We start from the raw sequence: 14,917 nt of genomic DNA on the forward strand, positions 1-14,917 counted from the left end.
ATTAGAGCATGATCAACTATATCTGGCTGATTTCTAGTCTGGCAACGATACAAAACCCAGCAGAGGTGCACCGAAAATGACAGCCCTTGACTGCAGTTGAGCTGTGGTTGGGAGTCAATGCTGTGGAACTACGCTTCTTTTGCCTCCTTCTGAACTACACAGACAGCCACCATCACTATTCAGGTTCTACTTTCTCTCTTGCTGGAAACAGACTCATTTTCAGGACCCAAGACAGCCAGGGTCTCCACCAGGAGGGATCACCACAGCACTAAATGTCCCCGCAACACATTCAGAGAGATGGCTACTCTCTTCATCACAGTCCGGTGCAAATGAGCTTATCTTCTCAGATATAGGGGTTTGGTGGAGTGCTAAACACTGACCCTCCAAGATTTGGTTGCCCTTACAAGGAGATCCTCGTGTCCATCAAATGATGTCCATAAATCTTGTCTTCAAATTATCCCTGATTGGTCAGTGAACATGCCTATAGTTTGGGCTGGGCAAAAGAGCGAGGGCAGAGCAAAGGATCCTGGGCTTTGGGGTCTCAGACAGGGACCAGGAGGAGAGAATGGGACAGAAGAAGGAAGAAGTTGTCGTGTGTGGGGTAGCATGGATCATGACCAAATGGCCATGAGGGCTGGCCTGATAAAGCTGGCCTGAGGAGCAGCTCAAAGAAACATGGCTACAGGAAGATAGAGCTCAAGGTCAGCTGGGCTTCCTTGGAAGTTCATGGCCAGCCTACACATGCTGAGACCCTGTCCCAGTAATTTTTATTTATTTATTTTCCAATTAGTTTATGAGCTCATTAATTTTGTGAGTGTTTGTTTCTGTGTAGGTGGGCATGTGATGGGGCTGTGTGGAGGTCAGAAGGCAACTGACAGGGAATTGAGTCTCTCCTTCCACTCTGTGGATCCTGAAGATCAAACTCAGGCTGTCAGACTTGGTGGCAGGCAGTTTGGCCAAGTGAGCTACCTTGCCATCCCCCTCTGTCAAGTTTTTAAGGAAGGCATTCTTGACTGGCAAGAATGTCACACAATAGCTGTCATGTTAATAACAGTAATGATGGTTGGTATTATCAGGCATAGTCTAAGTGATTTACATCTATTACCAACCAATTTATTTACTTCCCATTAGAAACCTATGAAATGGTATTTTACTATCCCTAACAGATTGGAAACAGAAGCACGGAGGAGCCATACATATAACTGTCCAAGGTTCCTATCTTCGTAAGGCCAGGATGAGCCAGTGGTCTGGTTCAAGTTTTGGTGTTCTAAATGCCTTTCCCAGAGTCCACACTTGGGCTCAGCCAGGTTCTGTCCTCTCAGGGTCACAGGACCTATGCAGTGAGATGGTGACCTTGAGTTGGGCATAGGCATCCCCTCCCACCCTTAAGTGTCAGTTATACCAGAGTGCAGAGAGTGCTGCCTTTCATAGGTCCTTGTGATTTCAACATGTGCTGTCCGTGTCTTAAGTCAGGATCTAAGCCTAATAAACAAAAGCTGCTCATGCATTTTGTATCTGGAATGTTCCCCATAGGCTTATGTGTTTACACACTTGTTCCGCAACTGGTGGCGCTGTTTGGGAAGGCTGTGGAACCTTTAGGAAGGGAAGCTTTGTGGGAGAAAAGTGAGTCACTGGAGGGAAGACTTCAGGTTTTTTTTTTCTTTTTTTCGGAGCTGGGGACTGAACCCAGGGCCTTGCGCTCACTAGGCAAGCGCTCTGCCGCTGAGCTAAATCCCCAACCCCGACTTCAGGTTTTATAGACTAGCCCCATTGCCTGTGTCTTTCCTGTTTCCTGTGTACCAAGATGTGAGAAATTGGAGAGTTCCAGTATGGTCACCTGCCTCTCAACCATGATGAACCGTGTCCCTTCAAAGTGTGAGTCCAATAAGTTCTTCCTTTTTAAAGCTGTTTTAAAAGGTGTTTTACCATGGCAATAAGAAAATTAATAGCTGCCAAGAGCCCATAAAAAAATGGCAGGGAATCTGCTGACTCGCTCTCACACAGGCAACCCTTTGTCCATTTTCTCTGCTCTCACCAGCACTGTGGTCCTGATAAGCTCGGTGTGGCAAGTTTATGGTAATGACTCAAAGCATCTCCAAGGAAGAACCAGATGGGGTTCTCCACTTTAAGCGTGAGGTCTTTGATCCAAAAGGGATTCTTCTGGGAAAGGGCACATACATGGTTTACTAGGCTGAATACTGTTGCCTACAGTAATCTCTATCTGAAGCCTAAGACTGGGACTTATTGGGAAATAGACTGCAGACTCAATCAAGTTTAACTTCAAATCCTCTTCTTCCTTCCTCCACCTCATCCCTTTTTTTCTTTTCCTCCTCTTCCTCCTCTTCCTTCTCCTTTTCCTCTTCCTCCTCCTCTTCCTCCTCTTTTTCCTCTTTCTACTCCTTTTTATCCTCTTTCTCCTTTTCCTCTTCTTTATGTTCAACTTGGGAAAAGAAATATCTGATTTCTGCAGGTTTGTAATGTGACTAAATAATTATACAATTGGAATACATGGAATTCACCTTATAGAGCTGCCATCATTATGAGCACTTAGAAGAGCTCCTTAGATGTCTTTGTTTGTGGAATTCAAGTCCCTACTCAAGAGTCAGCAGGCCTCTGTGTCACAGTACAAAAGCTAAACAAAGTGATGTGTGCCCATGAGTTTATGGGTGGAGGGAAACTTTCAGTCCAGAGGGCAAACACAGGAGGAACCATAGCCAGGGTTCACTGGCCAGGGAAAAATGTCCCCAAGTAGCCCACTCTCATCACATTTCCCATAGAGGGAGGCCGGGGAAAGGGGCTCATGCCAGGTAAATTTACAAGCAGGTACATGTCTGTTCTCTCTGGAGCTGTCATGTTGCTGTCCAGCGAAACAGGCTGCAACTAAACACTTTTAAAAGGAGTCCAGAAGCCAAACATGGGAAGAGCCTGGAACCCAGGAAGATACATGGGAGGAGTTGAAGAGTCAAGTAGAGTCAGACTCTTGGCTATTCATCAGTGAAATCCAGTAGAAGTCTTACGTTTTCTCAACATCCGGGAACTTCTGTCATAAATATTTGAGGGTCCTCCATGCTGTTCATTAAACCTGATTATATGTCTCAGTGCTTGGATCACCTCAGAAAAACACCAAAGCACAGGAACCAAAAAAAGTGATAAAAAAAAAAACTACATGTCCAAGTAGCTAGACCTGCTTTCTGTGTGGGCTTAATTTGAAGAAGTCTCCTCACTTGAGCTTCCTGTGACCATAAGGGTCCTAACAGAGAGCTTGCTTTCCTCGGAATTAGAGCGTTGTCAGAGGTTTCACTATCCTCTCTTGACATATGTTTTATTTTGCTGTTGCAAAATGCTACTGAAATTAATTCTGGGTTTGATCATGAATCTACTTCCTTTATAAGCATGGACTGAATCTCTAATTCCCAGAATTTGCATACCAAATAAAGGCATCTTGACATGCAACGGTTTCTTCTGCTAAGTTTGGCCTTTGAGCTCCTGGGATAGCTAAGGTCCTTTGGTTATGGCCATCTTCCTGTTGGCCCTGCTTGCTCCTAATGTTGGCTTTGGACACTGAATCTTAACAGTCTTCACAGACTTTAGAGAAACCACAGAATCTGTCATCCACCCTCTTAGTTGAGTTTATCTAAGTACATCACAGTCCCAAGTTCACAAACATAACATATTAAAAGCTCGTGTCATTGAGATCAAATCAGAGTCATGAGATTTATCAAAGATTCCCTATGTCTGGCATTTTCTGGAGAAAATCTGGGCAAAATCAGTATTTAAGAACATGTCAACAAAGTATGCTAGCAGCCTTTGAAATTTCCACTCTAATTAAAAATGCCCTGCCCGAAGTCCTCTCTTGGACACTTTATTTAATTTGCCTGGCTCTAGCCATCAGTTTTTGCTTGCAGAGTTTCTGAGCTTGCCAGAGACAGACAACTTCTGTTCTCTGGGAGATGTTCAGCAAAACCATGCAGGGATATCACTGAAAAAAGCCAATGAGCAAAGGAATAAAAGTAACTACTGGAGCTAGGATCCGAGTAACATGGGTGACCAGTTGGACCAGCCACCACAGTGCTTAGACATTGCTTCTGATTCTTCTTGCTTCCTGCTTTCTCACGTGGCTGCTCCTTCGAGTTTTGCTCTCTCCTGCCTCCTACTCCACTTCTGTGCTGTTCTTCTTTGCTCCCTGTTTAGTTACTTTTCTGTGGTTCTGATGAAACACCATGACCGAGGCCACTTAGAGAAGCAGGAGTTTATTTGGGCTCATCTTGCGTGCATTGAGTTACAGTAACCCATGAAGAACAAATGTTACCTCCCACCCACAGTTTATACATAACTGGGAATGCTCTTGAGATGGTACTGAGAGTGGGCACAGGGGAAGAATAAAGACGGGTTGGCCAGGGGTATTAAAAGGAGTTAGAGGCCCATGATGATATGAAGAGGAACTCCATCAGACATAAGGCACAGAAGGTGGCAGTCAATTCTCTGTGGCTTGGCTTGCATCTGGAGTAGGGTCCTCAGACCAGAGGAAGAGAGAGCACTAGAGAATTCTCTGGTTCTCACGTGATCATCTGCTTATGGTTCTTGACATTCATACGCTGTAGGATGAAGTTTGAGGCCTGTGTTCACGTTGTTGCTTCTTCCCAGTGTCAACCTTTCCTGCCACTATTTAGGGGTAGCTTACTCTTCAAGGTCCATACCCAGGACCTGACTATCCACAAACCTCCCTTAGTGCTCTTCCACGTTCCCACTCAAGCCCTGCTCCATCATCAGTTCTCTGTGCTCAACCTTACCTCTTGTCTGCACTATGTTCCAGTTCCTCAAGAAAATGGCATGTCTTGTCCATCACGGTACAACCAGGGTGTGTTAGCAAACTGGTCCTCGGTGTCAACACACACCAGGCTATCCGGATCCCCCCTGGTCCAAGTCCTAGTTTGATGCATGTCATTGAAGGCTCTTAGTATTCTGGATAGTCAATAGCACCAACAACAGGACTTTGTGGGAACCTTTCATATTAGAGGAAGCCAAATTTTAAGTCCTTGCTGAAGAAAATTGAGTATACAGGCCTATGGATAAACTAACCAGAAGAGAGCTGTGCCTAGCAGCTGGAAATCTGGGTCCCGTCACAGCTCTCTGTTAGTTTCCAGGATGACCATCAAGCAGCCATATTTTCACAGAGGGATAACCAGAAATACCACCAGCAAACGAAGGGCTTGGCATTGAATATGGTAGCCACACTGACTTGAGTTTCTCCAGCTCTGATAAAAATCTTTCGCAAGTCATACTTAAAGGTTTCCCACGAATCTTTGCTTACCTGTCATTTTACTCTTCTGAACTAATAAAATGCTAAAGATACTGGAAGAATGTGACTTTTTTTTTTTCAGGTGAATGAAAGACAAGAAAACTGGATTCTACTACAGATTCTGAGTCTCAGGAGAACAGGAAAGAAGTTTCAGAGCCAAGTCACCTCCTTTCTGCCTCCATCCTGCCCTGCACAGACGTCTTCACCATCACAGGTGAGAAAACTTACGGAAATGACAGATGGATGCATCACGGGAAGGTGGCAGAGAGACAGTCCTCAATACATTAGTGTCCATAGGTCCTTACCTTTATAATACATTCCCCATTCCTCTCAGTCTCTAACTGGCATGGTAAGTGCCCCATGTCTGGAGAAAGTCATTCTCTGACACCGTACAATAGAGAAATGTTTCTACCAGGCAAGTGTCCCCATCTTGTGAGCCACTCCAGCTGATTCCATCTAAGATCCCAAAGACCTTACTGTAAAGAACTGGGTTGCAGAGGTGTGCACGGCCACGCACTCCTGTAATCCCAGCCTCCCAGAAGGCTAAATCCAACCTCAACTGAACAGTGAGGCTCTCAAAAGAAAACCTTTAAAACAAATGCCCCAGACAGGAATAGAGGTATAAGGTAGGGTCTGAGGGGATGGCTCGGTGGATAAACTGCTTTACACACTAAAGTGAGAACTAGCATTCAGGTCACCGGAGCCCACATAGAAGCCTCGTACATACGCTAGCCACCTGTGAATTACTCCAGCACTCAAGAAGCAGAGACAGGGGCTCCCTGGGACAAGCTGGCTGGCTAGACTCGCCGGAATGCATGAGCTCCAGATTCGGTTACGGAGCCTGCCTCGATAAATGAAGTGAGAGCTACTCAACACTGATGTCAGCCTACACACACGCACACAGGAACGCATGCACTCGTGCCCCACCGGGGGAAGGCTGAGGACTGTAGCTCAAGGGCACAGCATGTCCCCAGCACATATGGCCCTTGGCTCGGTCCTCAGCACAACCACCACAACAACAACAACACAGAAACCAGAGGACTTGTTTTAAGCTATCACATCTTCTGCTTTAGAAGGGGGCTTTTATAAAACAATCATTCATTTCTAGACACTGAGGCAGAACCAGGAATTAGCTCAAGGAGAACCGGTTTAATTTTGCTATTTTACCTTGAAAAAAAAAATCGGGCTGAACTGTAATTGACCAGGAGTCTGCTTTTTGTTGCTGCCTCGGCTAAAGAAGAACCTTTTCCAAGTGGCAGACTAAAGCAGGAAATGTCCTCATCATTGTATTCCCATTAAAAAAATTAATAAATAAACTTACACCAAGAATCATGTGGCACATACAATCACCCAGGAAGACACACCCTAAGCGGAAGGGAGTCAGTAGGGAACTTTTCCAAGACCCACCAGTATTTTTTAAAGCTCCCGGAAGTTATGAGACACACGCTCCTGCCTGCTGATGGGTACATGCTGGCCCTGCTTGTGCTGCAAGATAAATGAACCCTTAAACAAGTTGTTGCTTCAGCCTGGCCTTGCACTTCCTTGCCTCTGAAACAAGGGATACATGAGTAATGCCTTAGTCAAACTCTCCGATGCCCTCTGCACAGGTTCATTTGCTGGAGTTGTTGTCTGTGAAGCATTGAGAAGGGAGTGTGTCACCAACAGTCCTCATAAGTTCTCTACCTGATGTCTCAGAATAAAAGCTGGAAGTAGTCATCATAAAAATTTAGAAGGGGCTGGGGAAATAGCTCCGTTGGTAAATGCTTGCCCAGCGAACCAGAGGACAAGAGTTCAAGTCTCACAATTCACATTTAAAAGGGCTGGGTGTGGTGGCATGCTCTTGGAATTCCAATGCTGTGGAGTCTCACACAGATCAATATCTGGAGCTCGCTGGCTAGCTAGCCTAGCTTACTCAACATGTCTAAGCTAGTGAGACAGCCTGTTTAAAAAATTAGAAGACAAGAAAACAAAACCAAGTGAGCAAACAAACAAAACACAGAAAGACAACAGGTACCTGAGGAAAGTCAACAGAAGATCTCCTCTGACTTCCTCATGCACATTAAGGCATGCACACAGAGAGGGGAGGAGGGAAAGAAGACAAGACAGAAAGAGACAGAGAGGGAGTGAGAGAGACAGAGACAAACACAAAACGGCACTCATGGGTTGACTCCAAAATAAGGAAGGTACGGGATTTGTTCCTCCTTCTCCTGGTCCTTTCTGTGTCTAAAAGTTTGGCTCTTGCTACTTTCAGCCTATTCCATCTCTCAAGTTCTGTAAAACCTTATTCTGGCACGTGCGTTTGTTCTAGTTTGCTTTCTTATTGCGGTGACAGTGGCTAAACCTGACTTGGGGGAGGAGAGGTTTTACTTGGCTTACAATTATAGCCCATCATTAAGGAAAGCCAGTACAGGAACCTGGAGGCAGGAACTGAAAGAGAGAAGAGAGAAAAATGCTACTTACTGGCTTCCTTTCCTTATCTCTCTTACATAATGTAGGCCTGCCGGCCTAGGGAATGACACCACCCATAGTGGACTGGGCCCTTCCATATTAATCAACAGCGAAGAAAATGCCCCATGCCCCACAGACATGACTATAGGCCCATCTGATGGAAATAATTACTCAGCTGAGACTCCCTTTTCCTAGGTATGTGGAGGTTGGTGTCAAGTTGACAGCCTCCTGGTAGACACATTCAGAGTGAATCCCTTCCCATGAGCCATCTGGATTGTTAGAAGATGTGAAAATGTATTCGCATCCCTAACAGAAAGCACCAAGTTCAAATGATTATCATCAAAGCAGATCACTGTGTGTGTGTTCACCTTGTTTAAAAGGACCAAGTGTAGTACGAAAGAAAAAGAAATTGCACTTGTTTGTGTGTGAGAAGCTGTATTACGGCCATCTGTGTTCCCCACCCTTAAAGCCCTCTGAGCTCTTTGTAAGCAGGACAAACCCAAATCCCTTTTACTTGAAAGAAACAGCCAAGGAAGGAAGCCTGCTATTGTTGGGCTATGTTTAGAACGGACGATACTGAGATGGCCTTCCAGATTTCATAGCATCCAGATCCCATGTTTAAGGTCAGCCCTTCCCAATTATATTTTGATAAAAGAACAACAGCAAAGAACTTCCAACTCGGGCCTCGTCTCCCGACTGTTTGAAGAGGCTTCCGGAAGGATGATCTAGGGAGTTCTGAGACACCCACTGGGATCAGTAGGAAAGAAAGGGAACATGGTTTTGGTGATTACACGTTTTATTTATAGCGTTGACCTTCCATGGAGTCTGCACAGACTCTTCTACGGATGGATGGCACTGCTGAACATTGAGACTCTAACAAAAGGCACCGTTTCTCCTTACAGCTTACTAATTAGGCCTGACTGGGATTCCTTTCTGCTACATTGTAAGACAGATCCTCTAAGGTTCCTTCTCTTTTCTGTCTGTGACATGATTCAGGGCCAGGCATACCCTTTCTAGTTGTTCAAAAAGTAGCCAGCACGCGAAAAATCACAGCATCCGAGAGGTTTACAGGCTAACAAGAAACCAGGCCACAGGATCAGGTTTAAGGGTATATAGCGTCATTCAGGGTTTACTCCCCCACACTTGTAGTTAAATCCTCTCTCTGCCCTTTCACCTGCAAAGGATTCCTTTTAAAGATGGTTTTAAATTGGCTTCAGTGTTTCCTCCCTGAAGGGTAGTTAATTAGTAATGGGAACAGCTGTCCCATGGTACCCCAAGTTCTCTGAGAAGATAGTGTGATTGCCTGTGTCCTAAAAGAATGAGCTACAATCATGAAAACTTACAACCCCCATAATGAGTCTCCCTGTCAGTGGAGTGCAGTTGTAACTAGAACACAATGTCCTACAGCTTGGCAGTTCCCTTAGGAAAATGAACACATAGACACCCCATCCCACCCCCACCCACCCCGCCCAGTCCGGCAGTTGACTCCCAGTGACAGCTTTCTCTTTCTCCCCCGGAGCTTCCAGTACAGTCTTATTCTGAGGGACTGTATGCCCTCCAGCCTTGCTACTCAGAGTATTTCCACATATTAGCAATATCAGTTTCTGGGAGCTTCTTAGATAGGCAGATTGTCAAACCCACTGTGTGCCCATAGACTGAGCATCTCTAACAAGGTCTCCAGGTGATGGATGCCTACAGATGTTTAAGAAGACCAAAAAGCAGAAATTCTGGAGACAAAGACTTCATAGAGTGTTATAGCAATGTTCTGGGCCAGCGATAACAAGCTTTGCTATTTCTATTTAAAAAGTAAATCTTTACACATTTCATATAGGTCTTGTTTTCATATAGCTCCCGCTTGGGGAGGAATAAATCTCCACTCTTGTATATAATAATCTGGCCTTAGTAGGTTCTCAAAATGTCAGTGAATGTCAGCCAAACTTCCATACCTCCTGCAGGGGAGGAGCCTGCTTGGAAAAAACTCTGGTGCCAGCGGCTGAAAGCAAACACTAGGTTGCAACTAGAGATCTGATTAAATTATTCATTGAAATTCCAGGACTTGGCCTATCTGTTAGAACTCAGCCATGCTGAGAGTCACAGAGAGTGTTTATGCCGGACAGGCTCTATCCCAAACCCACTGTGCTCACATGCCTCTTTACCTTTGGTGCCAGTCAGATGCTGAACCCTTAATTGATAGATTAAATTGTGAAAGTCTGGCCTGTACTGGTTTTTGAATGAAGCCCTATGAAGTTGTCCCACTGAAAGTTCATGCTATCCATCACTGTACAGTACAGTGGCTTGTCAGCTCCCTGTGTACAAGACTTAATGCAGAGAGAGCCTATAAGCTTCAGAAAAACGAGGATGCCAGAGTATTGCAGCTAAGAGCTAACTCATTTGTCTCAGGCATCCTCTGTCCTAGGATGTCTGCTTGTATATTTTCTTTACCAACCAACATCCATATATCCATATCCGTATATATGATTAAACCCTATAAATACATTTACTTAATATCGTCACTTGTTGCTCAAATGCAATATAGTATAAATATCATGCTTTTTACAGCATAATAGTGATTATGACTCAACAGGGACATATGATAGAATAATATACAGAATGAGATATGTTTTCTTTTTCTTACGTATTTTTCTGGAGAAAGCTTCATGATCAGAGAAAAAGGCAAGTCACAAAGAAACATGAGTGGTGTGACTGCTTTTTTGTTTTAATATAGGGCCTGACATATGTTCATTAGTGTGTGCATGGGGGAAGCAAGGCGGTTCCACATGTTGATAACATCAGTTGCTTCTGCCTCCTCCTCTTCCTCTTCTTCCTCCACCTCTTCCTCCTCTTCCTCCTCTTTCCCTTCCTTCTTTCCTTTCCCTTCCTTCCTTCTCCTCTACTCTGCTCCCTTCTTCTTATGAGACAGATCATCATGTAGCCCAGGCTGGCTTTGAATTCACTATGTATCCAAGGATAACACTGAACTTCTGATCCTCTCGCCTCCAGCCCCAAAGTGGCAGAATGATAGACATGTGCCTCCATGCCTGGTTCTTCATTATGCTGGGGACCCAATCCAGGGTTTTGTGCAAACCCGTGCTTGCTAAACACTTCCTAACTGTACTATAGTCCAAGCCCCCAGGTCAGTATCATTAAGAGAGCAATTGCAGGGTGTGAAGATGGAAACCTGATTTTTGTTGTCGTCTATATGATTTCATGCAAGAAAATATCTGAATCCCCTAGGAACAGATATATTTCAAAACCCCAAGCACTTCAGAGTGTAGAACATATATGAGGGATCTGTGTCTGTATACATAGCCCGACCTCATTCTCAGCAGATTAGAGAAATATTTTTGATAAATAGAAGAGCCTGAGGCATCGTGAGCTCTTGAAATGATGCCTTGTGGCTTCTGTTATTCTACATGAAATAGAAACAAAGTGTTTCTGCCAAAGTTAAGTGCGGGTTGAATGGGGTCACTCAGGAATGTCTAGAGTCTTTCAAAATGGCAGCATAGTGATGTTCTCAATGTCCCGTATATAACCAGGCAGCACTCCTTGTGATGGTTTCAGAACCCCTAAGACAGCTGAACATTCACTTTTGTCTAGGTCCCTGCCAGTTTTGAGTATACACCTACGTGGGTATGTGTGTGTATGTGTATGTATGTGTCTATCTATATACATATATGTACTTGTGTGTATCTGTGTATATAATTATACTATTTATCTTAAAAATACCTTCCAAGTTTCCCTGAATCTAATCATCTCAAATTACAAAAATCAGGTCAATATTTTAACTATCAGTCTCCTAGGTGCAAGCACAGTGCAACTGGTGTCACCTCGCGTGGCACCGTCACCTCTCTCACTATGACATGCATTTATAGTACTCAGTGTCTGGCATCTTTTGGAATGTTGACAGTGAAACCAGAAAGGGTGATGTACTGAGTCAATACATGGTGTGAGCTGTAAGTGGCCCATTTCTCTATGTTGTATGGGTGGAGGAGGACCAGGCCCTGAGTTTCACAAAAGGATTGAATACATCAAGCCAAGAGTCAAAGCATGGGATCTTTCAGACATGGGAGCTGCTCATCTTTGGATGTGACATCTGCTTTGGCCATCACTTTGAGTAACAACAAGGTCCTAAATATCTATGTGAAGATGAGGATTTTAGGGATAATAATAACTAATAGATATGTCCTTCAACCTAAGCGTGGTTCGACTCAAATGAGGTTTTAGCTTTATGATGCTAAGATGCTCTAAGTGACATCATCATCTTTACTTTCCTGCAGAACTCCATACGTTGCATGATGTCGTTGATATTTGTTGTGAAATGGGCTTTGTATCAAATGATTTTCAACCATAGGCTAATATGAATTCTGAGTACACTGAAGGTAAGCTAAGCTAAGCTATGATGTGATGTTCAGTAGCTTAGGTATATAAAATGCACTTTGACTTAAAATGGGCTTATGGTTGTAACTTCAGGAGAGTGGAATCAGAAGGGACTGGGAGTCTCAGCATGTCCATGAGAGTTTCACCATTGGGTGTGACATAGAGAAGTTGTCCTTCTGTTCTCACGATTGCTCTGGATCTCTCTGCTTGTTTGTTTGTTACACATACAAGGTGACTTACTAGGGTGCTTCAGAATTGGGACTTTCAAGGTTAAAACTGGGAACGTCTGGCAAACTGGAATAGGTTGGACATCCTATATGATGGTTAATCATCATTGTCTACTTGACTGCATTTAGAGTCACCTAGGGGTCTAAGCCAGAGTGTGCCCATGGGCTACAGTCCTGAGCTAAATGATGATGATGAGGAAGAGGAGGAGGAGGAGGAGGAGGAGGAGGAGGAGGAGGAGGAGGAGGAGGAGGAGGAGTGTGAGCTAGCACCAGCATCCATCTCTCTGCTTCCTGACTGAGGGGGAAGGAGTGAGCTCACTCTGCCTTTCCTCTCTCTATCACTATGCCTTTCCAGCCATGATGGACCATATCCTTCCAGAGCATAAGTCACAATAAACCTGTCCTTTTTTAAGTTGTTTGGTCAGGTGTTTTATTTCTGCCACAAGAAAATAAACTGCATAGCCCATGTGTTTCCATGTCCACATTCGCAAAGGACTCAAGGAGGGATTTTAAAAGGATGTTTATATTTATTAAACTCCTCATGCAATGCTCACCGATGGGGCCCTGTCCATTTCATCCAAAGCATATTGGAAACTTCAGACAACCCTTTAAAAAGACCTTATGGCTCACCATACTACATGACCGTCTCTCATTGGATCAAGTCTGCTGTCACTCATATTAATAATGGCTCCAGACTTTTCAAGGGTTTGCATGGCTGACAGGCATTACACTGGATTCCAACTGGAGCTGTCTCTATTTATTTAGAGTACATAAGAGACAACTCGTTAGGAAACAGTGATAAAGGTAACCACAGAGTGCTCCTGAGTCTCTCTAGGGCTGGATTGCATGTATATGCCTTGAGGTATGTACATCATAGACCTGTATTTATTTGACCTTTCATGGATAAACAATATATTTTAAATGCTCTGGCAACATATCAAAAAAGATAGCTTCTTTTTTTTGATGTAACCATGACTTAAGCTTTATTGAGTTAATCATCACAAGGAAACTTTTTCACACTATGATGTGATTAAATACAACAACTATATTACCAAGCCCCTGGCTATCAAAGTTTTAACCAGCACCAGCTACTGAATCATGTTGAACTGAACTTCCTTTTTGCCTCAAATAGACCAACATTCTCCTGGCTGTAGTGTTTGCAGAGACTTCCACAATGTGCTTTCTTGAAACAGTAAATGATTATAATGATAATGCAAAGCCAATACAGACTATGAATTTTATAAGCTTCATATAATTGTATTAGTGTTAAGATATCTTCTTTCATAATGGTGATTTTCAAAGCAACCGATTGTTGACTGATAATAAGTATTTATAACCGATAAACATTTACTTTAAATAAACAGGCTGGGCATTTGTTTGAACCCCTGGGTTAACAAGCATTATATAAATGTCTCTGTTCTGTGTGCTAGCCTTCTGGGTTTTGCATCCTTCTTTCCTTTTACAGTATCTCCAGGCTCCTACAATGGACCACCATTCTTATTTTATCAAATGTCACAGATGTATTCAATGGTAAGCCATGATTCTTTATCTGTCATCATGGTAAGGACACAAAAAATGGTATGTGGCCTTTTGAAAAAGTGTTTTTATGATATATTTTTATTCACAGGTGTGTATATGACTATGTACATGGTCCAGAAGTATAAATGCCCCCAGAACCAGAAGAAGGTGTCAGACTCCCAGAGATAGAGTCATAGGAGGCTGTGAGTCACTTGATGTGGGTGCTGGAAACAAGGCCAGGCCGCTGGGAAAGCAGCAAGTGTTCCTAAACAATGAGACGGCCCTCCGTCCCCATGACCCTTTTACAAAGGTTTCTGTCTTGCTTCCATCTAAGCAGCTCAGGATCTGGAGAGAGACTGTGTAGCTAATTTCCTTGTGTCACTTATAATATGTCAAATAACAAAGAGACATAATAGAAAATCTGAGACAGTTCTTGAGCTCCGTCGAGCCATGCTCAGAATCCTCCAATGACCTTTCACAGATAATAACTCCCCACTGTCTTTATCTAGTTTGATGAGTATAGCCATTCTGGGACCTCTTTTTTTTTCGGAGTTGGGGACCGAACCCAGGGCCTTGCCTTGCTAGGCAAGCTCTCTACCACTGAGCTAAATCCCCAACCCCCATTCCGGGACCTCTTATTTGTTCCCTAATCCTCTCTCCGTCAAGGCTCAGATCTACTGTCTGCTCATTCAACTACAGACACTCTCCTTTGGATTCTCTTTCCCTCTGTGCCTGTTCTCAAGCAGCCACTCAGATTCCACCTGCCCTGGAGAGCCTTGGCTGACCTCATACTTGCATGACAATTAGTTATAAGAAATTACTAATAGCTACAATAGTTACTATGCCATCACTTAACTAATTTGCATGACAAATATTGATCATCAATCGCAAGAGGCTTGCTGTAGAAGCAAGGAATGCCCAAGTTTCAGCTCAACACATGCTCCACGGTCTTGCCACCACATTGGTGTTTCCTCACCAATGGCATAAGAAGGCAAGATAGAATGAGTGCCTGTATTTCCCAATTGTTGGCTTCTTCACCTGGGGCAGG

At 43.9% G+C, this 14,917-nt stretch overlaps 1 protein-coding gene across 1 annotated transcript in view; it reads right to left on the minus strand.

The window, feature by feature from the left end:
• Clic5 (chloride intracellular channel 5) overlaps positions 1–14,917 on the minus strand; it is a 102,510-nt gene that overhangs the window by 54,689 nt on the left and 32,904 nt on the right. The window lies entirely within an intron of this gene.

Source organism: Rattus norvegicus, chromosome 9 (assembly GCF_036323735.1).
Source record: "Rattus norvegicus strain BN/NHsdMcwi chromosome 9, GRCr8, whole genome shotgun sequence".
Lineage (NCBI taxonomy): Eukaryota > Metazoa > Chordata > Mammalia > Rodentia > Muridae > Rattus > Rattus norvegicus.